This window comes from Chiloscyllium punctatum, chromosome 10, assembly GCF_047496795.1.
Source record: "Chiloscyllium punctatum isolate Juve2018m chromosome 10, sChiPun1.3, whole genome shotgun sequence".
In the NCBI taxonomy this organism is placed as follows: domain Eukaryota; kingdom Metazoa; phylum Chordata; class Chondrichthyes; order Orectolobiformes; family Hemiscylliidae; genus Chiloscyllium; species Chiloscyllium punctatum.
This window is the reverse complement of record NC_092748.1, coordinates 85869879-85893848: the sequence shown is the minus strand read 5'-3', so window position 1 is coordinate 85893848 and position 23970 is coordinate 85869879. Positions and strand designations below refer to the sequence as shown.

Sequence of the window (23970 nt, the reverse complement as noted above, 5' to 3'; positions counted from 1 at the left end):
TCTCTGAACTGATCAATATTTAATGGAATACAAAATGAAATCCAAACTCCAAGGAAAACCTTGAATGCAATTCAAAAATGAACATACTGCTGTCTTTGGTCTTTTTCCTGTTCAAAGTATTTTGAAAAATTATTCAGAGGACATGGGCTTCACAGGCTGGATCAGCATTTATGGTCCATCCCTAGTTACTCTGGAGAAGTGGTGGTAACGGCTTTCTTGAACTGAAGTCCATTTGGTATAGGTGCTATAAGGGAGGGAGCTGCATGATTCTGATTCAGTGGCAGTGAAGGAATGGTAATACCTTTCTAAGTAAGGACTTTCAGGGGTTGTGCTCCTATATAGCTGCTGTCCTTGTCCTTCTAGATGCTAGTGATTGTAGGTTTGGAAGGTGCTTTCTTAGGAATTCTAGAGAATTCTGCAAAGTATTTTGCAGATGGTGCATAGTGCTATTCCTGTGTATCAGTGATTTGAGGGGGTGAACGTTAGCAGATTTGGTTCCATTCAAACAGTCTGTTTTGTCATGGATGCTGTCAAGCTTCTTGCATGAAGTTGGAGCTGCACTCTTGCAGGCAAGCGGCATTCCATCTAAGTTTAGCAGCTACAAGCTGCTCCAAGATTACAAATGCAGCAATTGGTTTGGTGATGCCATTTGCAATGTTGACTACTGGCTCTGGAGTTCTCTGCCACACACTGACCTCAGAGGTCCACATGAACAAAATTAATATTTGTGGGCATGTTGCAGACAAGTGGGAAGTATTCCAATAGGTTTCTGATTTGTACTTCACACGGTGGACAGACTTTGAGAGAGTCAGGAAGTGAGCTATTCATTGTAGAATTCTTAGCTTCTGATCTAACACCTAAGATGTTGATATTGGAGTATTCATTAATGACAATGCCATTGAATGTCAATGCCTGGCATTTATCAAACTGCTAAGTGGCAAGTAATATTCATACAAAAGCCTGAACATTGCTCAGGTATTGCTGTACTTGGAAACAGACTGCTTTATTATCTGCAGAGTTGTGAATGGTGGTCAATACTCCAAGCACCAGTGAATATTCCCACACCGGATCTTAGGTTTGAGAAAGTCGATGATGAAGCATCTCAAGAGGATTGGGTTAAAGATATTACCCTGAAAGATCCACATGGGCTCTGGTGATGCGGTGGTGATGTCCTTCCCTCTGTACCAGGAGGCCTGGATTCAAACAGCACCTGCTTTAGAGGTGTGTGATATACTTAATGGGTGGATTAGAAAGTATCTACCCTGACAGATCCTGCAATGATGTTCTGCAGCAAAGATGGCTGACCTCCAACAACCACAATCATCTTCCTTCATAGGAACAAGGACTCCAATCAGTGAAGAATTCTCCTCATTTCCCATTTAATCTAATTTTGTTGTTGCTCCTTGATCATACTCTATCAAATGTGCCCCAATGTCAAGGGCAGTGACTGTCACCACCCTTCTGGAGTTCAGCTGTTTTGACTATGTTTGAACCAAGATTGTAATGAGGTCAGGAGCTAGGTGCCCCTGGCAGAACCCAAACAGAGTATCAAGGAGTACGTTATTGCAAAGCAGGTACTGCTTGATAGTACGATCAATGACTCCTTCTATCACTTTATTGATGATTGACAGTAAACTGATGGGAATGGTAACTGGCCAGTTTGAATCTATTCCGCATTTTAAAAATGACCTAAATAATACAGTTGGGAAATTACTGCTGCAGCAACATGGATAGGAATTGCACTTCAGGACCATGCATGAGTTCACTAAACTAAACAAAACACACTAAATGCACATAAACTAGGCTAACATACAGAGTCGTTAATAGTGTGTAGTGTCAGCTGCACCATTAGACCACTGGAGATACTGTCTTCCAGGTGAGATATTAAGCAAAGCTCTATGTGCCCTCTCAATTGGTTACAAAATGCTCCCAAGATATTGTTCGAAAGATAACTTCTGGCTAATCCCATCACTACTCTGCTCATTATCGCATTCCCGCTGCGGGACCTTGCTGTGCTCAAACTGACTGATGCATCACCTACATTATACACTAACTATGCAGGCAAAGAAGACAAACAATAAATGCTTAACCAGCTGAAAAGTGTTAGGACATCTTCAGGTGATGAAAAGTAAATACCAGTCTTTGTTAATTAACTTTGCTTCCAACAGAAATGATGTATATTACATTTACCCGATTCAATTGACCCGGTTCAAAGCGAACAAACAACAACTCTATATTTGCCCTTTTGAAAACAAGACATATTTGGTCGAAGTTGTTCATCTTGCAATCATCAAGATGGATGCAAGAATCCCAAGGAAAGAGCACAACATTTTGTGATGTACGAAAAGAGAGTACTTATTGATTGTCAAGTTGACTACGATTGGTATTGCTATGGTGATTGCACCAATTCGATGATAACTGACAGTTATTTATGCCACACTGCAAACCTGACTACCGCTCGTAAATTGGTTGCCAGTTTAGCAGACTCAGAATTCTTTAGCAAACGTTCAATCGCGGAATCACATCTAATGTTGGACACTGTGCAAAACACAATATTTTGCACACAGTAAGGCATGGTTATGCATACGGGAAGCTAAATATATTAATACACAGAGCTGTTTTTCTTGTGGACAGAAAGAATGTGTGCGCACACTGTGTCTGAATCAACTTAATAAAATAGGCAATAATCATTGTCTGGTGCACACCTGCAAAGCCCTGACCTTTCAGGGGCAACCTACCTGGTTTAAATTTAACAAAGTTTGGTAGTTAACAGTCAGTAATAAACTAATTGGTGCATTCTCCATGACAATGCCCCCACCAATCAGAGTTCACTGAAAACAAAAAAAAATGCTGGAAATCACAGCAGGTTAGGCAGCACCTGTAGAGAGAGAGTCAAGATGACTCTTCATCAGAGCTGAAGTGAAGCGTGAAGGAGGCAACATTTATGTAATGGTGGGTCGCTGATAGTGCAGAATAAGTGATCGAAATGTGAGAATGACAGAATGTTGGTGTGTCTAACTGACAGACTACAACAAACAGATGGTTCCACTTGAGTGAGGGGGTGGGGCAAGAAGAAAGAGGGAGAGGAAGGACATGGTGACAGGCAATGCAACAAGTAAAGCTAAAAGGCAAAAAATGGGAGTGAGTTCACACTCTGAAGGTGTTGAACTCAATATTAAGTCCAGAGGTTGTAAAATGCCTAGTATGAAGATGAGATGTTGTTCATCCGGTTTGCGCTCTAATTCGCTGGAGCAATACAACATGCTGAAGACAGGCAAATGGACATGCGAGCAGGATGCTGCGTTAAAGTGTACGACTATGGGAAGGTTGGGGCCATGCTTGCACATGCAAGTGTTCTGCAAAGTGGTCACCCAGTCTTTGTTTCGTATGGTATGAAATGTTGTTTCACTTTACAATGGTATTCTTGCAAATATTTTCTGATGAATGACAGATGAAGTTTCAAAACACCTTTCTAGTAATATTTAAGTTTTGAACTACCAAATGACTGACCGTTTATTTTACATTAATTTTCCACTATTCCCCTACTCATGAAGTTCCCAGCATCACAGCTGATTTGATAAACCCACATGATGTGGACAAACAACTGAGCAGAACTGGATACAGCAACAGCCTGATAACATCTCAGCTGCAGAGAATACTCTCGCGCCAGAGTGCGCTGTGCTTTCACTCAAGTTGTTTTAGTTCAGCCATAACGTCGGCGTCCACCTGACAAATTTGTCTAGGTAGATCCTAACCACAAATAGCAGGCAAGTTCTAATTCAACCTGTTACTGTCCCATCAGTCTACTCTCAACCATTAGAAAAAGTGTTGTCAACAGTACTATCAAGCAGCACTCACTCATCAATAAACCGCCCAGTTTGGATTCTGCCAGGAAAATTTTGCTCCTGGTCTTATTACAGCATTAATCTGAAAATGGACGACAAAATGGAAAAGAACCAAATTCCAGATGTGAAGAGAAACTGACTATCTTTGCCATCACACCAGCATTCCATTCAGTGGGATAATAAGGAACCATAGCAAAACATAAAATTAATGCAATCAGTTGTAAAGCCCTACATTGTCTTATGGAGCTCAAAAGAAAATCACTGTGGTTGTTAATGACCAAGTCATCTCAGCTCCAGTATATCATTGCAAAACTTTCTCAGTATAGACATGTCTTAATCAACCTGTTCAGAAAAATGATTACACACCTCCAGAGCAGGTGGGACTTAAACCTAGGCCTCCGGGCCACTGCACTACACGGGTAAATATTTTCATTCAACATTCAACACAATTATCATAGCTGAACCCCCCATTTGATCACCAATAACCAAAAAAAGAAACAGAAACAACCACATAATTACTGTGGTTTCAACAGTATCGGTAAGAGCAACCACCACACAGTCCTTGTGGAGACAAAGTCCCACCTTCACATTGAGAATAGCCTCCAACGTGGTGTGTGACACGATCACTGTGCAAAATGGGACAGATGTAGAACAGATCTAGCAACTCAAGACTGGGCATCCATGAGGTGCTGTGGGCTATCAATAGAAGTAGAATTGTACGCCAGCATAATCTGTAACCTCATGGCCTGGCATATCCCCAATTTAACCATTACCATTAAGCCTGGAGATCAAAGCTGATTCAATGAAGAGTGCAGGAGGGCATGCCAGGAACAGCATCAAGCATATCACAAGATAAGATGTCAACTTGATGAAGCCACCAAACAGGACTACTTGCATGTCAAATAGTATAAACAGCAAGTGATAGACAAAGCTGAGCAATGGATGAGACCTAAGCTCTGTAGTCCTACTACATCCAGTCGGGAATGGGAGTGGGTGATTAAACAACTCACTGGAGGAAGAGACTTTGTATATATCCCCATTGTCAATGATGGAAGAACCCAATACATCAGCGCAGGACACAAGGCTGAAGCTTTCGCAGCAATCTTCAACCAGAAGTGTCAAGTGGATGATCCATCTTGGTTTCCTTTTGTGGACCCCAACATTACAGGTACCAGAATTCAGCCAATTTAATTCACTCCACCCAATATCAAGAAACAGCTGGAGACACTGGATACTGCAAAGGCTACAGGCCCTGAAAACATTCCAGCGATAGTACTGAACACTTGTGTTCCAAAACCTGCTGCTCCCCTAGCCCGGCTGTTCCAGTATAATTAGAACACTGCCATCTACCCGACAAGGTGTAAAATTGCACATCTATGCCCTGTACACAAAAAGCAAGATAAATCCAATCCAGCCAATCACCTCCGTACCCGTTATTCTTGATCATCAGGAAAGTGATGGAAGGTGTCATCAACTATGCTACCAAGCAGCACCTGCTCAGCAATGCCCAGTCTGAGTTTTGCCAGGGCTACTCAGCTCCTGACCTCATTACAGCCTTGGTTCAAACATAGACAAAAGAGCTGAATTCCAGAGATGAGGTGAGAGAGTGACAGCCCTTGATATCAAGGCTGCATTTGACTGAGTGTGGCATCAAGGAGCCCTGGCACAACTGCAATCGATACGTATTGGAGGGGCAAAGTCTCTGGTGGTTGGAGTCCTACTTGGTACATAGGAAGATGTTGTGGTTGTTAGAGGCCAGCCACCTGAGCTCCAGGACATCTCTGCAGCAGTTCTTCAGGGTAGTATTCGATGCCCAACCATCTTCAGCTGCTTTGTCAATGATCTTCCCTTCATCATATGGTCAGAAGTGAGGACGTCTGCTGATAATTGCACAATACCCAATTCACAATTCCTCAGATACTGAAGCAGTCCATGTCTGGACAACATCCAGGCTTGGACTGACAAGCGGGCAGCAACATTCGCATCACACAAATGACAGGATGTAACAATCACCAATAAGAGACAAGCTCTCCACCGCCCCATGACATTCAATGGAAGCTGAGAATTTTGCACTCAATATCTCTCCTCCTGTTTCCCCAAAGCCTATAGCTAAGTCAGGAGTGTGATAGAATACTCTTCCACTTCACTGGTGAAGGACAGCTCCAACAGCATTCAAGTAGGTCATCACCATCCAAGACGAAGACGACAGCTTGAGTGGCACCTATACACCACGCCCTCAATCACTGGCATGCAGTGGCACCAGTCCTCAAAATCTACAAGATGGATCACAGTAATTCATCAAAGCTCTATCAACAGTACTTTCCAGATTTGTGACCTCTGTCACCTAGGCTATTCAGCCCAACAAGACCACATCAATCCGCCAATATGTAACTCACCCAGACCCATTCCTTATACTTAGCCCTGAATGATGCACCTAACCTACAAATCCCTGAACACTATGGGCAATTTAGCACGGCCAATTCACCTAACCTGCACAATTTTAGACTGTGGGAGGGAATCAGAGCACCCGGAGAAAAGGTGCAAACTACATAGATAGAAGCCCAAGGCTGGAATTGAACCCAGGTCCGTGGGGCAGTGAGGCAGCAGTGCTAACCACTGAGCCACCGTGCTGTCCCAGTGCATATTGAGAAAGCAACCACCTGCAGGTTTTGCTCCAAGTCACTCACCATTCTGACTCGGAACTGCATTCCTTCACTGTCTCTGGACCAAATTCGTGGAATTCCTTCCCAGCAGTACTATGGGATGACCAACAGCACAAGGACAGTAGCTGTTTAAGAAGTAGCACATTATAATTTTTTTATGGGCAATAAATACCCACCTCTCAAGAACGAATGCAAAAAAAAACTCTCCTCGTACCATTTTCAAACCTTTGGCTTAAAATGCAAGGTGCTACCTCTGACCAGTCCTCTAACAGTTTTGTTTGATGATCAGATATTTTGAAGTAATCAATTCGACATGCACTTTTTGGCCGTTTCTTCGACTGCTCAGCATTTCCCCAGATGGCACAGACAAGTTTTGAAACTTCTACAGTGAACTGCCAGCTAATGAGCTAGGTTAAAAATGATACTGCCAACAGAATTTATGGAAAAATAAACAGATAAGATTAATATGATGACCAATCAGCATTAAATCTCCTGACGTGGTGAACAAGTTTTTAGAATGCATGAACCATTTCTGTAACCATCCATTTGAATATCGCAATCAACTCAACAAAAAAAAACTGAACAATGCCAATCACATAAGATATTAGGAGCAGAATTAGACCATCTGGCCCATTGAGTCTGCTCTGCCATTCAATCATGAGTGAGATGTTTCTCAATCCTTTTCTCCGGCCTTCTGTCCGTAATCCTCAATTTCCTTACCGATCAAGAGCTTGTTGATCTCGGTCTTAAATATACTCAATGACTTTACATCCAGAGCCTACTGCAGCAATGAATTCCACAGAATCACCATCATCTGGCAGATGAAAATCCTCTTCATCTCGTTCTAAAGGGTTGTCCCTTCACTCAGACTGTCCTCAGATTCTAGTCTATCTAGGGGAAGCATCTTCTTCAAGTTCACTCTAGCCAGGCCTCTCAGTATTCTGTATGTTTCAATCAGATTCCCCCTCATCCTTCTAAACCCAACTGAGTACAGGCCCAGAGTCCTCAACCACTCCTCATATGACAAGCCCTACATTCCCAAAATCATTCCTGTAAACCTCCTCCTGACCATCTCCAACGTCAGCACAACCTTCATTACAAAAGGGGTCCAAAACTGCTCACAATATTCAAATACGGCCTGACCACAGCCTTTTACAGCCTCAGTACATTTCTGCTCGTATTCTAGTATTCCTAAAATGTATGCTAAGATTGCATTTGCCTTCCTATCTGCCAAGTGAACCTGCATGTTAACCATAAGAGAATCCTGAATTAGGACTCCGAAGTTCTTTGTTCTTCAGATTTCGGAAGCCTTTCCCACTTCATAAAATATTTCACACCTCTTTTCTTCATATCAAAGTGCATAACATCACACTTTCGTACATTGTATCCCATCTGCCAAGTCCTTCTACAATCTCCCCACTTTCTGAACACTACCTGACCTCTACCTACCTTTATGTCATCTGTAAATTTAGCAACACTGCCCTCAGTTCCTTTGTCCAGATCGTTAATGTATAATGTAAACTTACATGGTTCCAAGAAGGGCCCCTGCAGAACTCCACTAGTCACCAGCTACCATTCTGAAAAAGACCTCTTTATCCTGACTCGCTGTCTTCTGCCAGTACCTTGACCCTAACATCATGGGTTCTTATCTTATTCAGCAGCCTCCAGCATGACACCTTGTCAAAGGCCTTCTAGAAATCCAAACAGATCACAGGTCTCATATTTCTTATCAACATACTAGCCCTTAGTGATATCATCTGAAGACATGTTTTTTTTTGTATATACGAATGACACCCAACCTAACACACCACTGCTCCCCAGTTGCTACATGTTTATTTGACTTCCAGAATTCAGGGAGTATAAATTTCCTACAAATAAATACTGGGAAGATTGAAGCCTTTGTTTTTGATCACCACTTCAAACAATCTTAACAGTAGCACAGAACTGTTATTCACGGGAGTCCATTCAGCCCATCATGCTTGTACTGGCTTTTCAAATGGCTATCATTATTTAGTGCCTATCTTCTGCCTTGTCCCCATATCCTTGCACACTATTTCTATCAAAACAATTATACAAAACCCTGTTAAAATGCCTCAATTGAACTATCATATTTCTGGGCAGTGCACTCCATAGCCTAACAACTTGCTGAGTCAACATGCTTTTTGTCATAACACTTTAAATCTATGCCCTTTTGCTCCAGTTCCATTTATGAATGGAATTACTTATTAAAAACTGACTCCATCCTTCTTCCAGCAACTGTCTGAGATTAAGTCAATCTGTTTGCAATATTGATGACACACTTAATCCAGATATGAAATTCATGTCCAAACTCTGCCTAATTCCACTTCTGTAACATGACTCAACTTCACTCCATCTCAGGATATCCAAAACTTTGCTGCTCTGTGTCATAATTCAATGTAAACCTCATTCCCCTTGTAATTCTTGACTTGCTGAGTAACACTGGTTTCTGATCAAGCAACACCTTGATTTTAAAAACCTTTAGGATTTCTGCATTCACCCAATTCTGGCCACGTACAAAAACTTCAGTTTACTCTCTCAACATCTGGTGGCTGTGCCTTCAGCTGCTGAGGCTATAAGCTTTTGAAGTAATTGACTACACTACTATCTCTTTACCTCCCTTTCCCCCTTCTATAAGCAAACTTCTTGCAACCTATTTCTCTGATCAAGTTTTTGTATATTGGACCTAAATTCACCTTATATGACATGGTGTCACTTTTTTTTCTCCACCACAATACTTGTGAACTTGGGGTCAATGTGTTATCTTAAAGACTACTTACTTATCTCTGAAGTATGCCAAGTCATGAAACCCAACAGAAAAAATTTATCTCATCATCCTTGTTTTGAGGGACTGATGACAGATATTGTACTATAGACACCCCCAAAAGTCAGGGAGAAATCGAGAAACAAATTTCTCAGAATATTAGGGTAGTTATGGTAGGGGATTTTAACTTTCCAAACATAGGCTAGGACTGTAATGTTAAGGGCTTGAATGGAGAGGAATTTATTAAATGCGTACAAGAAAATATTCTGATTCAGTATGTGCATGTACCAACTAGAGACGGTGCAAAACTTGAACTACTCTTGGGAAATAACTCAGGATAGGTGACTGAGGCATCAGTGGAGGAGCACTTTGGGGCCAGTAATCATAGTTCTATTAGTTTTTTAAAAAGTAATGGAAAGGGATCTAAAAGTTAAAGTTCTAAATTAGAGGAAGGCCAATTTTGACAGTATTATGCAAGAACTTTGAAAAGTTGATTTGGGGCAGACGTTCACAGGTAAAGGGATGGCTGTAAAATGGGAAGCCTTCAAAAATGAGATAACGAGAGTCCAGAGACAGCATGCTCCCGTTGGGATGAAGGGTGAGGCTGGTTGATATAGGGAATGCGGGATGAGTGGACAAATTGAGGCTTTGGTCAAGAATAAGAACGAAACATACGTCAAGTATAGACAGCAGGGATTGAGTGAATCTCAAGAAGAGTATAAAAGCAGTACAGTACACTTAAGAGGGAATCAGAATGGCGAAAAGGGGAGCATAATATAGCTTTGGCAAATAGTGTTAAGGTGAATCCAAAAGGATTCTGCAAACACAAAGGACAAAAGAATAACTAGAGAGAATAGGGCCTCTTAAAGGTCAGCAAGGCTACCAATATGTGGAATTGCTGAAGATGGGGAGATAGCAAATGAGAATGTTGCATCAGTGTTTACTGTGGAGGAGGATAGGGAAGATAGAGAATGTGGGGAAATAAATAGCGATACCTATTTATGTCTGTATTACAGAGGAGGTGGTGCTTGATGTCTTAACATGCATAAAGGTGGGTAAATTTCCTGGACCTTATCAGGTGTACTCTAGGCTCTGTGGGAAGCTAGGGAAGTGATTGCTCAGATATTTGTACCTTAGAGACCACGGGTGAGGTGCTGGAAGACTGGAGGTCAGCTAACATGATGACACTATTTTAGAATGGTAGTAAGGAAAAGCCAGGGAAGTATAGACCAGTCAGCCTGACGACAGTGGTGGGCAAGGTATTGAAGGGAATCCTGAGGGACAGGATTTACATTTACTTGGAAAGACAAAGATTGATTAGGAACAGTCAACATTGCTTTGTGCGTGGAAAATCTTGTCTCACTAACTTGATTGAATTTTTTGAAGTAAGGAAGAGGATTGATGACAGCAGAGAGGTGGACATGATCTAAGTGGACTTCAGTAAGGCATTCGATAAGGTTCCTCATGGTAGATTGGTTAGCAAGGTTAGATCACATGGAGTACAGGAAGAGCTAGCTATTTCAATACAGAACTGGCTTGAAGGTAGTACACAGAGGATAGTGGTAGAGGGCTGCTTTTCAGACTGGAGGCCTGTGACCAGCCGTGTCTCTACTGCTTTTCATCATTGATATAAATGATTTATATTTAAACATAGAAGGTCTGGTTTGTAAGTTTGCAGAAGACACCAAAATTGGTGATGTAATGGACAGCCAAGACGGTTACCTCAGAGTACAAAGGGAGCTTAATTAGATGGGCCAATGGACTGGCAAATGGCAGATGGAGTTTAATTTAAATGTGAGGTGCTGCCTTTTGGAAAGACAAATTAGGGCAGGACTACAGTAAGGTCCTAGGGAGTGTTGCTGAACAAAGAGACCTTGGTTCATAGCTCCTTGAAAGTGGAATCCCAGGTAGATGGGATATAACGAAGAAGGCACTTGGTATGCAAGGTCACAACATCAAGTAAAGGAGTTGGGAGGTCATGTTGCAGCTGTACGGGATATTGGTTAGGCCACTTTTGGAATACTGTATGCATTTCTGGTCTCCCTGCTCTAGAAATGATGTTGTGAAACTTGAAATGGTTCAGAAAAGATTTACAAGGATGTTGCCAGGGCTGGAAGGGTTGAGTTGCAGGGAGACACTGAAAAGACTAGGGCTGTTTTCTCTGGAGCTTTCCAGGCTGAGAAGTAACCTCATAAAAGGTTTATAAAATCATGAGTCGCATGGTTAGGGTAAATAAACAAGGTCTTATTCCTGGGGTGGGGAGAGTTCAAAACTAGAGCACACAGGGTTAAGTTGAGAGGAAAAAGATTTTAAAGGGACCTAAAGGGCAACTTTTTCACACAGAGGGTGGTCTGCACATGTAATGAGCTGCCAGAGAAAGTAATGGAAGCTGGTAGAATTACAACATTTAAACGGCATCTGGATGGGTGTATGAATACGAAGGGTTTAGAGGGACATGGGCCAAATGCTGGCAAATGGGACTAGGTTTATTTCAGTTATCTAGTCAGCAGGGATGAATTGGACCAACCGGCCTATTTCCATGCTGTACATCTCTAGGACTCTCTGTACGTTGTTTTTTAAAATCTAGAATATAATTTATAGTCAGGAATTGCATAGAGTCACAGAGATGTACAGCATGGTAACAGACCCTTCGGTCGAACCCATCCATGCCGACCAGATATCCCAACCCAATCCAGTCCCACCTGCCAGCACCCGGCCCATATCCCTCCAAACCCTTCATATTCATATACTCATCCAAATGCTTCTTAAATGTTGCAATTGTACCAGCCTCCACCATATCCTCTGGCAGCTCATTCCATACACTTACAACCCTCTGGGTGAAAAAGTTGCCCCTTAGGTCTCTTTTGTACCTTTCCCCTCTCACCCTAAACCTATGCCCTCTAGTTCTGTACTCCCCAACCCCAGGGAAAAGACTTTGCCTATTTACCCTATCCATGCCCCTCATAATTTTGTAAACCTCTATAAGGTCACCCCTCAGCCTCCGACGCTCCAGGTAAAACAGCCCTAGCCTGTTCAGCCTCTCCCTATAGCTCAAATCCACAAATGCTGGCAACATCCTTGTAAATCTTTTCTGAACCTTTTCAAGTTTCACAACAACATCATCATCACAACATCTTTATGATAGGAAGGAATGCTTTCCCAAAATGCAGCACCTCGCATTTATCTGAACTAAACTCCATCTGCCACTTCTCAGCTCAATGGCCCATCTGATCAAGATCCTGTTGTAATCTGAGGTAACCCGCTTCACTGTGCACTACACCACCAATTTTGGTATCATCTGCAAACTTATTAACTGTACTTCTTAAACTCTCATCCAAATCATTTATGCAAATGACAAAAAGTAGAGGACCAAGCACCGATCCTTGTGGCACTCCACTGGTCACAGATCTCCAGTCTGAAAAACAACCCTTCATGAACACCCTCTGAATTCTACCTTTCAGCCAGTTCTGTATCCAAATGGCTAGTTCTCCCTGCATTCCGTGAGATCTAACCTTGCTAATCAGTCTCCTATGGGAACCTTGTCGAGCGCCTTACAAAAATCCATATAGATCACATCGACTGCTCTGCCCTCATCAATCCTCTTTGTTACTTCTTCAAAAAACTCAACCAAGTTTGTGAGACATGATTTCCCACGCACAACGCCATGTTGACTATCCCTAATCAGTCCTTGCCTTTCCAAATACATGTACATCCTGTCCCTCAGGATTCCCTCCAACAACTAGCCCACCAACGACGTCAGGCTCACTGGTCTGTAGTTCCCTAGCTTGTCCTTACCACCCTTCTTAAAGCGTGGCACCACGTGTGCCAACCTCCAGTCTTCTGGCACCTTACCTGTAACTATCGATGATACAAATATCTCAGCAAGAGGCCCAGCAATCACTTCTCTAGCTTCCCACAGAGTTCTAGGGTACACATGATCAGGTCCTGTGGATTTATCCACCTTCACCAGTTTCATGACATCCAGCGCTTCCTCCTCTGTGATATGGACATTCTGCAAGATGTCACCATCTATTTCCATACAGTCTATATCCTCCATATCCTTTTCCCCAGTGTATACTGATGCAAAATACTCATGGTATAAATTAAAATAAATGAAGTTTATTTAACTTGTCTCAGACGTCCAGTATCCCCATTTCGGTTTTTGCTGTTTACATTCTACTGGAATTCAAGGTTTGTCTCTAGCTGGGTGTGACGCAACATCTTTGCAGTGGAAGGAGAAAAATTAATATGGTGCTGTCCATGACCATTATTGTGAATCTATTATATCTTAAAAGTTTGTGAGAAGATTTGTAGCTTGGGTGTTCGTTGTTGTGGTTCTGTTCGCCCAGCTGGGAATTTGTGTTGCAGACGTTTCATCCCCTGTCTAGGTGACATCCTCAGTGCTTGGGAGCCTCCTGTGAAGCGCTTCTGTGATGTTTCCTCCGGCATTTATAGTGGTTTGTCTCTGTCGCTTCCAGTTGTCAGTTCCAGCTTTCTGCTGCAGTGGCCGATATATTGATTGATTCCTTTGAGTGTGGCGTTGATGATCCGGTATGTTTTTAATGATTACAAAGGTGTCATCTACATATCTAACCAAGAGTTTGGGTTGAATTTATTGTAAGACTATTTGTTCTAATCTTTGCATTACCACTTCTGCTATGAGTCCAGAGATGGGTGAGCCCATGGGTGTGCCGTTGATTTGTTCATATATTTGGTTGTTGAATGTGAAGTGTGTTGTGAGGCACAGATCCAGTAGTTTGAGTATGCAGTCTTTGTTGATAGGTTCCCAGTTTTGTTGTCTGTTCTGTATGTCTAGCAGGTTGGCTGTGGTTTCTCTGGCTCGGGTTTTGTCAATAGAGGTGAACAGTGTCGTTACATTGAATAAGACAATAGTTTCTTCCATATCTATGTGTATATTTCTGATGATGCCCAAGAATTCCTGTGTTGACTGTATAGAGTGTCTGGATCCGCTGATCAGGTGTTTCAGTTTCTGTTGTAGTTCCTTAGCAAGTTTGTGTGATGGTGTCCCTGGTAGTGATACTATGGGTCTGAGGGGGATGTCTGGTTTGCGCACTTTAGGTAGTCCATAGAATCGGGGGGTGGTGTTGCTTTCAGGTTTCATTCTCTGTAAGTCAACCCTGGTTATCTGTCTGTTTTTTTGCAGGTTCCTCAGTGTGTTGTTTATTCTATTGGTGAGCTGTGGGGTGGGGTCAAACTCTCTCCTTTGGTCGGTGTTGGTATCTTCAAGTAGTTGTTGCGCTTCACAGGAGGCTCCCAAGCACTGAGGATGTCACCTAGGCAGGGAACAAAACGTCTGCAACACAAATTCCCAGCTCGGCGAATTAAATCTATCATTCTAGTTTATATTTTACTACATTAAATCACACAAGATTATCTTCTCTCAAAGATGGCTGCAGTGTGAACAAAATTGAACAAAATGCAATATTTTAAAATCGATTACTATTTCTATTTACTTCAGTTTACAGCAACACCATCTTCAGACGGTTCCTTCACCAAATCAAAATGTGTTAAATCATCCATCAGAGGCTGCATGCACAATTATTGCCCATCACTTGCCATTGGGAACTTACTATATACAGAGATTTGCCACAAGCAGTGTTTATGTCACTTCAGGAATTGGAGATTGGTGCCTGGTGCCAATGCACTGCAGTGAAATAGATGACTACATGCTTCAATGCTGCCTTGTAGTGCTTTTAATAATTGTTGTCAGTAGAAAAGGAGACTGCTTGATGTTAACATCTGTTCTTGGAACAAAGGATTTTAGCAACTGAGTTAAGTTGCAGAAGCTGGGGGCCCTCCTCAAGGAAAACAGATGATTGTGGGGGAGATATGATTGAAATGTGCAGAGTATTATTCTGTTCCCATTTGTTGATAGTATAAAATCTAAGGCTTTCAACAAAAGATGGGGTTTACGAGGAAAAACCTTTTATGTAGAGTGAGGAAATACTTTTAATTTACTTGTGGGACATGGATGTTGCTGGCTGGTCAGTGTTTATTGCCAATCCCTAGTTGCTCTTCAGAAGGTGGTGGTGGTGAGCTACCTTTTTGAACTGCTGCAGTCCTTGTGCTGTAGCTAGAGCCACAATGACCTTAGGGAGGGAATTCCAGGATTTTAACCAGTGGCAATGAAGGAACAGCAATATATTTCTAAGAAAGATGTTAAGTACCCTGAAGGGGACCTTGCGAATGGTGGTGTTCCCTTGTATATGCTGCCCTTTTCCTTCAAGATGGAAGTGGTCGTGGGTTTCTAAGGTTCTTTGGGAAATTTCTGCAATGCATATTGAAAATAGTACACAATACTATTACTGACCATCAGTGGTGGAGGGAGTGGATGCTTGTGACATGGTGCCAATCAAGTAGGCTGCCTTGTCCTAGATGGCTGATAAGTGTTGTTGGAGATGGACTCATCTAAATACGTGTGGAGTATTCCATCACACTCCTGACTTGCGCCTTGTAGATGGGTAACAAGGCGTCAGGAGGCAAGTTATTCACTATGACCCTCTGGCATACTGTTGTAGCCATTGCATTTTTATTATGAGCCCAGTTGAGTTTCTGGTCAATGGGAACAACATTGTTCATAACAGTGTGTTGATAGTGGGACATTCACTGATGGAACACCATTGAATATTAAGGGATGCTTGGTTGATTGTTTTGATTGGTTTCCTGGGTGCTTTACAGATTTCAGGGGAGTGTGTTGTGAGTGTTGGTGCACTGCTGATTTTGGAGAAAGTGAAACACTGAGATGCAGCAATCTCTGACGTGTGAATTTTCCATTTCCTAAAGTTAGGTCAAATATGGCAGCATGCTAAGGGACATTTAGATATCCAGCAACAATATTGGCATAAATTGGCTAAATGGCCAACCATGCTGAAGCATCATAGGTAGACTGACTACAATTAATTCCTAAATTTGAGCAAAATAAATAGCTGGAATATAAACATGCTTATGACTCTATTTTACCCAAGCAAAGAATCATTGTAAAAATGTGAAAAAATTATTATTATGAAATGAGTTTTCAAAGGCCATAGTGACTTTTTAGAGTACTTATGAACCTACCAAGTTGTTACAAAACGAGTTACATTCAACAACGTGCATCTTCAAGGGTATTTACAGTAAAACAAGTTTTCTAAAAGGTCACCCTCTCATTACGGTGGCACAGTGCTTAGCACTGCTGCCTCACAGCGCCAGAGACCCAGGTTCAATTCCCGCCTCAGGCAATTGTCTGTGTGGATTTTGCACATTCTCCCTGTGTCTGCATGGGTTTCCTCCGGGTGCTCTGGTTTTCTCCCACAGTCCAAAAATGTGCAGCTTAGGTGAACTGGCCATGTTATATTGCCCGTAGTGTTAGGTGAAGGGGTAAATGTAGGGGAATGGGTCTGGGTGGGTTGCTCTTCGGAGGGTCGGTGTGGACTTGCTGGGCCGAAGGGCCTGCTTCAACACTGTAAGTAATCTAATTAGTTCAATGATTGCTAAGTAATTGAAATCTGGAGGGAGATCAGTCATGTTCCCCATGGACAAGTGTAAACTCACTGACAGTAACTTCAGGATTCCGGCATTTGCTGACTCCAACACTGGCTGCAGAAATCTATATCAATGGTGTTGAGGTGGAGATGGTCGAGAGCTTCAAGCTCCTTGGAGACTGTCTTAGTCCATCACATTGATGCTATGGTCAAGAAAGCACACCAATGCATCAACTTCTTCAGATGGCCAAGGAAATTCTGCATGTCCACAAAGATTCATACCAATTTTTATAGACATATCAAGTTAACAAGATTGGATCACATAGAATACTGGGAGAACTTGGACACAAGTTGGCTGGAAGGTGGGAGAAAGAGGGTGGTCGTGGAGGATTGCTTTTTGGACTGGAGGCCTACGACTAGCGGTGTGCCACAAGGATTGGTGCTGGATCACCTGCTTTTTCATTTATATAAATGATTTGGATGTGAATATAAGAGGTATGGCTAGTAAATTTGCAGATGACACCAAAATTGGAAATGAGGTGGACAGCGAAGATGATTACCTCAAATTACAATGGGATCTTGATCAGATGGGCCAATGGGCTGAGAAGTGGCAGATGGAGTTTAATTCAGATAAATGTGAGGTGCTGCATTTTGGGAAAGCAAATCTTAGCAGGACTTATACACTTGATGGTAAGGTCTTTGGGAGTCTTGCTGAACAAAGAGACCTTGGCGTGCAGGTTCATAGCTCCTTGAAAGTGGAGTTGCATACAGATAGGATAGTGAAGGCGGTGTTGGTATGCTTTCCTTTATTGGTCAGAGTATTGAGTACAGGAGTTGGGAGGTTATGCTGCAGCTGTACAGGATATTTGTTAGGCCACTGTTGGAATATTGCATGCAATTCTGGTTTCTTCCTATCTGAAGGATGTTGTGAAACTTGAAAGGGTTCAGAAAAGATTTACAAGGATGTTGCCAGGGTCGGAGGATTTGAGCTATTGGGAGAGGTTGAATAGATTAGGGCTGTTTTCCCTGGAGAGTTGGAGGCCGAGGGATGACCTTATAGAGGTTATAAAATCATGAAGGATTTGTCCCCCAGTCTATGGCAGTCCAAAGGCAGAAGGCATAGATTTGAGATGAGGGGAAAAAATTTAAAAGGAACCAGAGGAGAAACGTTTTCCCACAGAGAGTAGTGCATGTATGGAATGAGCTTGTGGTGGAGGCTGCTGCAATTACAACATTTAAAAGGCTTCTGGATGGGTACATGAATGGGAAGGATTTAGGGTGATATGGGCTGAATGCTGATATCACCTACCTTAAGAGACCAAGACACATAAATAGAAAGCGGGACATAACACCAGCGCTTTACCGGGGAGGCTCACTGATGATGTTACCGAGCACAGTGATGAAACATTTGAAATTAAACCTTCCAGCTCAGCAAGCAAACTTCCAAACTGAATTCAACCTGAGCTATAAATCTTACTAAAAATCGCAAAGGTCTGTCTTCATTCTGTACACCTCTATGACTCTTATCCAGATGCACCACAGCATAGCTTGGCGTGGCAACTGCTCATCCAAGACCGCAATACATTACAGAGAGTTGTAAATACAGCCCAGTCCGTCATGCTAGCCAGCCTTCCATCTATTGACTCAGTCTATGCTTCCTGCTGCCTTGGGAAAGCAGCCAATGTAATCAAAGTTAAAATCACATAACACCAGGTTATAGCCCAACAGGCTTATTTGGAAGCACTAGCTTTCGGAGCACTGCTCCTTCATCAGGTGGAAGGAACAGCGGTCCAAAAGCTACTGCTTCCAAATAAACCTGTTGGGACTACAACCTGGTGTTGTGAGAGTTTTAACTTTGTACACCCCAGTCCAACACCGGCATCTCCAAATCACAATACAATCAAAGACCCCTCCTATCCGAGTTATACTCTAGAATGTTACAGCGCAGTACAGGGCCTCTGGTCCTCAAAGCTGCGCCGACGTATAAAAATAATCTGACGCCCATCTAACCTACACCGTTCCATTATTATCCATATGTATATTCCAGTGCCCATTTAAACACCCTCTTTGATGCTCTTGTGTTGGGCAGAAGATACGAAAGTTTGAGAATACGTATCAACAGATTCAAAACAGCTTCTTCCCTGCTGTAATGAATGGACCTCTCACGTATTAAGCTTGATCTTTCTCTGCACCCTCTCTGCAGCTGAAACACTATATTCTATATTCTGTTCTGTTACCATGGTGACTTGATTTGCATGGACAATACACAAAACAATGCTTTTCACTGCATCTCTGTACATGTGACAATGACAAATCAGATCAAATCAAACCAAACCAAATCAACAACAGTAATAATGGCATACACTTGCATGATCATTTATACTGCAAAATCTGAGCTCTGATAGGGAAACCAGTCTATGTGAAAACAAACACTGTTAAGAAGCTGATACTTTCAGCAACAAGTACAATAAAAAAGGGAGAACAACAAGGAAAATGACTTTTTTTTTAAAAATTAAAGCAGAAAAGTGTAATCATGATGCTATCAGACCTCATACTTTTAAACTGCAAAACAAAATATGGATTTTCAAACCTGATGCACTCACCCTACTGGCAGCCCCTTCACGGTTGCCCCTGTAGTCTGTAAATCCCAATTATCTGTGGAATGTTAATGTCACTCAGAAATATGAAGTATATTGGTTAGGATGGTGTCATTGCCGGAAACCTCACACCTAAAAAAAACAATAACCTTCTTTTTAGAAACATTCAGAAAATAATTTAAACATAAACTTACTAAAATTGTACACTGCATTGAGCACTATTTTTGAATTCTAATCTGTTAGTGAATACCCAACCTATACAAATGATGTATTCAGTGCATAAAATAATAATTGGAACACAAGACTTCATATAATTAGTCAAAAAGTACACTGTATACAGCAACCAGAAGTGTTTATTTTTAAAATCCTGAATATTCCTCTGCAACATTATTTAAGCATAATGACAGGCTATTCTAAAAAAATTGTCTGATTCAACTAATGAGGATGGGTTAAGAGTATTTGTCTAATCCCACTCCAGAGACCTAATCATGGTCAGATGTGCACCACTGACGAAGTGCCATCCCATCGTTTGGATGACATACTGAAAGGGCGAAATGGACCATAAAGATCCTATTGGCAACACACGAAGGACTGCAAAACTTTCCCCAACATCTTGGTCAACGCTTAAACTTCAACCAGTGCCAGTGAAATAGATTATTGTATCATTAGAACATTGTTCTTCATGAGATTTTGCACTGCTCATTCTGTTGACCATAGTGACTACACTTCACAATGACTTAAGTGGCTCAAAGTATTCTGGAATATCGGGGGGGGGGGGGGGGAAGAAGAAGATAGAGAGAGCGAGATAGAGAGAGAAAGAAAGAGAGAGGGAGGGAGGGAGGGAGGGAGAGGGAGAGAGAGGAGAGAGAAAGAAAGAAAGAGAGAGAGAGAGAGAGAGAGAGAGAGAGAGAGAGAGAGAGAGAGAGAAAAGAAAGAGACAGAGAGAGGGAGGGGTGGGGGAGAGAGAGAAGAGAGAGGGGGGGGAGAGAGAGAGAGAGAAAGAAAGAAAGAGAGAGGGGGGGGCGAGGGGGAGTGAGGGGGGGTGGGAAGAGGGGGGGAGAGAGAGAGAGAGAGAGAGAGGATGAGAGTGAGAGAGAGAGACAGAGAGAGAGAGACAGAGAGAAAAGAAAGAGACAGAGAGAGAGAGGGGTGGGGGGGGGGGAGAGAGAGAGAGAGAGAGAGAGAGAGACACAGAGAGAAAAAGAAAGAGACAGAGAGAGAGAGAGGTGGGGGGAGAGAGAGAGAGAAAGGAAAGAAAGAAAGAGAGAGAGAGAGGGGGGGGGAGAGGGGGGGGCGAGGGGGGGAGAGAGAGAGAGAGAGAGAGAGAGAGAGAGAGAGAGAGAGAGAGAGAGAGGGGGGGGAAGAGAGAGAGGAGGAGAGGGAGAGAGAGAGAGAGAGAGAGAGAGGAGAAGAGAGAGAGAGAGCGAGGGGGGGGGAAGAGAGAGAGAGACAGACAGAGAGAGAGAGAGAGAGAGAGAGAGAGAGAGAGAGAGAGAAGAGAGAGAGAGAGAGAGAGGGGGAGGACCTTATTAATAAGGGCCACTTCAATATCAGACTGCTGCAAGAATGGTATAGATGCCTTGTATGCCATTGAGACAAAGAAACAGACCTTTTTTTTTAAATCTAAAACTATTTATTGTAATCACTTCAATCTACTTATGTGAAAAATTCAAGTAGATCTTTTTTCAAACACAGCCTACTTTCATTAAACATGACGAGAGTACACAATGCTCAACTGCTTGCAGTAAAGAGCGCAAGTTCAACTTTCATGGGAGCTTCAAAAAAACTTTCATGGGAGCTTCAAAACCAAAACTTTTCATTGAAATGAATTAATAGAAGGCTTTTCCTTCTAGATGACAATATGAATCACGAAACCATTTGACAAGTTGACCACTGAAACAAAGAAAAAACTGCAGTCAAAGGAATCAAAATCATAGGTTGATCAATTTGTCATGTATCTCAACTCCCAGCCACAGTACGTACAACATTCCTAATGCAGCAGCTACAACTCCTCAATCTCATCTAAATTCCTACTGAAAATTTAAAGACAGATGGTTAATAGAAAAACTTAGAGATAGAAATTCAGAATAACTGACTAAGATCCTGTAGTTATTGCAAGATGCCACTAGCACATTTTTTTTACATCTGCAAGTTTAAGGATCCTTTTTGCTTTTGAAAAAGCTATTACTGAATGTTTGGACCAAGGTCACCATTGTTACCAAGCAATATTTTCAAATTCTTGTTTCTTCTTAGATCACAATAGCCAAATAAAGCCAGACAAAATGTCCCTAAAAGGTCAACTCTGACACTTCAGCACAAGATCAACAGTCCACTGCAAACCTCCATGACAACAGTGCCTTGCTTTCACTTGATACCTTTCATCCCTATTAATGTTAAAAGCTTGTGCAAGGTTCAAAATCTCAAATGGAATGCTCTCCTTGATTTCAAGGGAATTGGAACACAAAAGCGAAGAACTGATGTTTCAGCTCTCTTTAGTCACAGGCACGCAGGAAATACTGGCCTTTGACGGTTTACTGTATCAGTTACCAGAATTAGAAGAGGATTTAAAGCTTTTAAATTATGACAATAATTTGCATAAACATAGTTTGCATTCTCTTGGGTCTTAAAAGTTGGGAAAATCTAATGGAAATGCTTAAAATGATGAAAGGAATTTTAGAAACTAAGTCCAGAGAACCAAATTTCTCTGATTACAGGAGTCCAGTCCCAGGAGCTATTAATTTCAGGGGGAGATCAAGAAGCAAAATTTGCCCAAACATTTGTGAAAATCTGGGCCTCTCTTTCCCCAAAAAGCTACGTTCATTGAAAATGTGAGATGAAAATCTACAGTCATTATTAGGTAAGGACAATTAGGAATATGAAACAAAGGCAGGTTCACATAGTTAAGAAATACCGCTGCCATGATCCAGAATAATGACAGATGAGGCCACAGCAGCTGAATGGTCTCCACTTGTTTCTGTACTCCACATGCCAACGGTGTGTTTCAACCTCAGTCTATAAGTCAGCATTCTTTCTATAGATATCTACGTATCCCTATCAGCAGCTTTTCATACCACTTACATGATTACACCTGATCCTTTGGTAATGTAAATGTTACTTTCCAAGCAGTGTTTTTGATATCTTGCATCTATACGGATTTTTGACACTGTTCTATTAGGTCAACCTTCCCTACCACAAATCAAAACTCTCCAATCCCAGTTAACCAAGGGTTTTTAAATAGGAAAATTCCTTCTGAGTATAATCAGATTGTATCAACACAGTTATAGGACAACTAACATTTCCAGGCAATTTCATCTGAGGTGCTATTGTGTTTAATTTCACATGTTATAGCAAACATCAAGTGCAACACAGGACAAACAAGTGAATTAAAACAACTCAATTACATTTTTAAAAAGAACTGCAGTCACCTTTCCGCATCTGCTGCTTATTCTTGAGGAGGCAATTCTGCTAAATATCTGAGATTCAGAAACGGTAATCAAAAGATATGGCAGACAGCTGTATCTTTTACTGCTGATAACTCAGTGTCTATAATGACTCATCACTCTGCTAGAAAATGTATATTATTTTCACGTACATAATCTACAGGGGTTGGCAATCTCAATTGGATGGATGGTTTGCAATGCACACAATGATGACAATAGCATGGATTCAATTCTTGCATTGGCTGAGGTTACCATGAAGGACCTGCCTTCTCAACCTCACTGCTTACCTGAGATGTCGTGACGCTCAGGTTAAAGTCACCACTAATCATCTCTCTCTTATGACAGAGTAGCTCTATGGTCCTCTGGGACAGTGGCAACTTTGCCTTTATATATCCTTTACTGAACCCTTAAGAACCTCTCCTTTCATTACCAATCCTCCTCCGTATGAGACTTTCTTACTCCATCTTTCTATTTCCAAACCCTCCATGCTCTTTGATGAGCAAAACTCCACTCACTCCAAATCAACAATGCACTTTCTTTAACTTCTCTTGCTCTCCTAATCTTCAACACAGTTTCGCCAAGTTGTTTCGCCACATTCATCTCATCATTTCTCTGTCCCGTCCAATCCCCTCGTTAAACATAATCCTTTTCTTAACATCTGTTTCTCTCCTTTACTTTGTTTAATTATCACTCCTCTCTCTTGAAGTTGAAGTCAGTAGCTTCCTGCATCTCTAAATCACTGCGCCTTACTTCTAAAATCAATTCCTCCTAGTGCTCTCCTACATTTCCACATTTGCATTTGAGAAGGACACGCTAGCCTATCATTCTTAGGGGTGGTAACAGCAAAGATAATTTTACAATATATGCATTAAACACATCATTTATGCAGGAAAATTTTTTTTAAAAACTACGTCAGCTTTCAAACATTGTTTTTTTTCTTCCATTTCAAGATGTGTTGCATAAAGATAATTAGCTAACAGTAGTTTCGTAGCACATTGCGTGACTGATTAGGTTTGCCCAAATGGGGCAGATTCTCTATGCTACGCCTCACCAGCAGCTCCTCAGCCCATTCTTTCAGCATCCTAACATGGTAAGAGTTTATAGAGGCAACCACTCTCCTTGAAATTGCTTGGAGATGGCATAGTCAACCCTAAGCAATTTA

General features: G+C 41.9%; 1 protein-coding gene across 5 annotated transcripts in view; it reads right to left on the bottom strand.

Moving 5' to 3' along the window:
* spopla (speckle type BTB/POZ protein like a) overlaps positions 1-23970 on the bottom strand; it is a 209615-nt gene that overhangs the window by 77397 nt on the left and 108248 nt on the right. For 3 of the 5 annotated variants that reach the window (XM_072579713.1, XM_072579715.1, XM_072579714.1), the window contains one exon: positions 19375-19500. The exons of the other annotated variants lie outside the window; for them this stretch is intronic. The gene's annotated coding sequence lies outside the window, so the exon portion shown is untranslated. The remainder of the gene's footprint in view (positions 1-19374; positions 19501-23970) is intronic. 5 annotated transcript variants of the gene reach the window in all.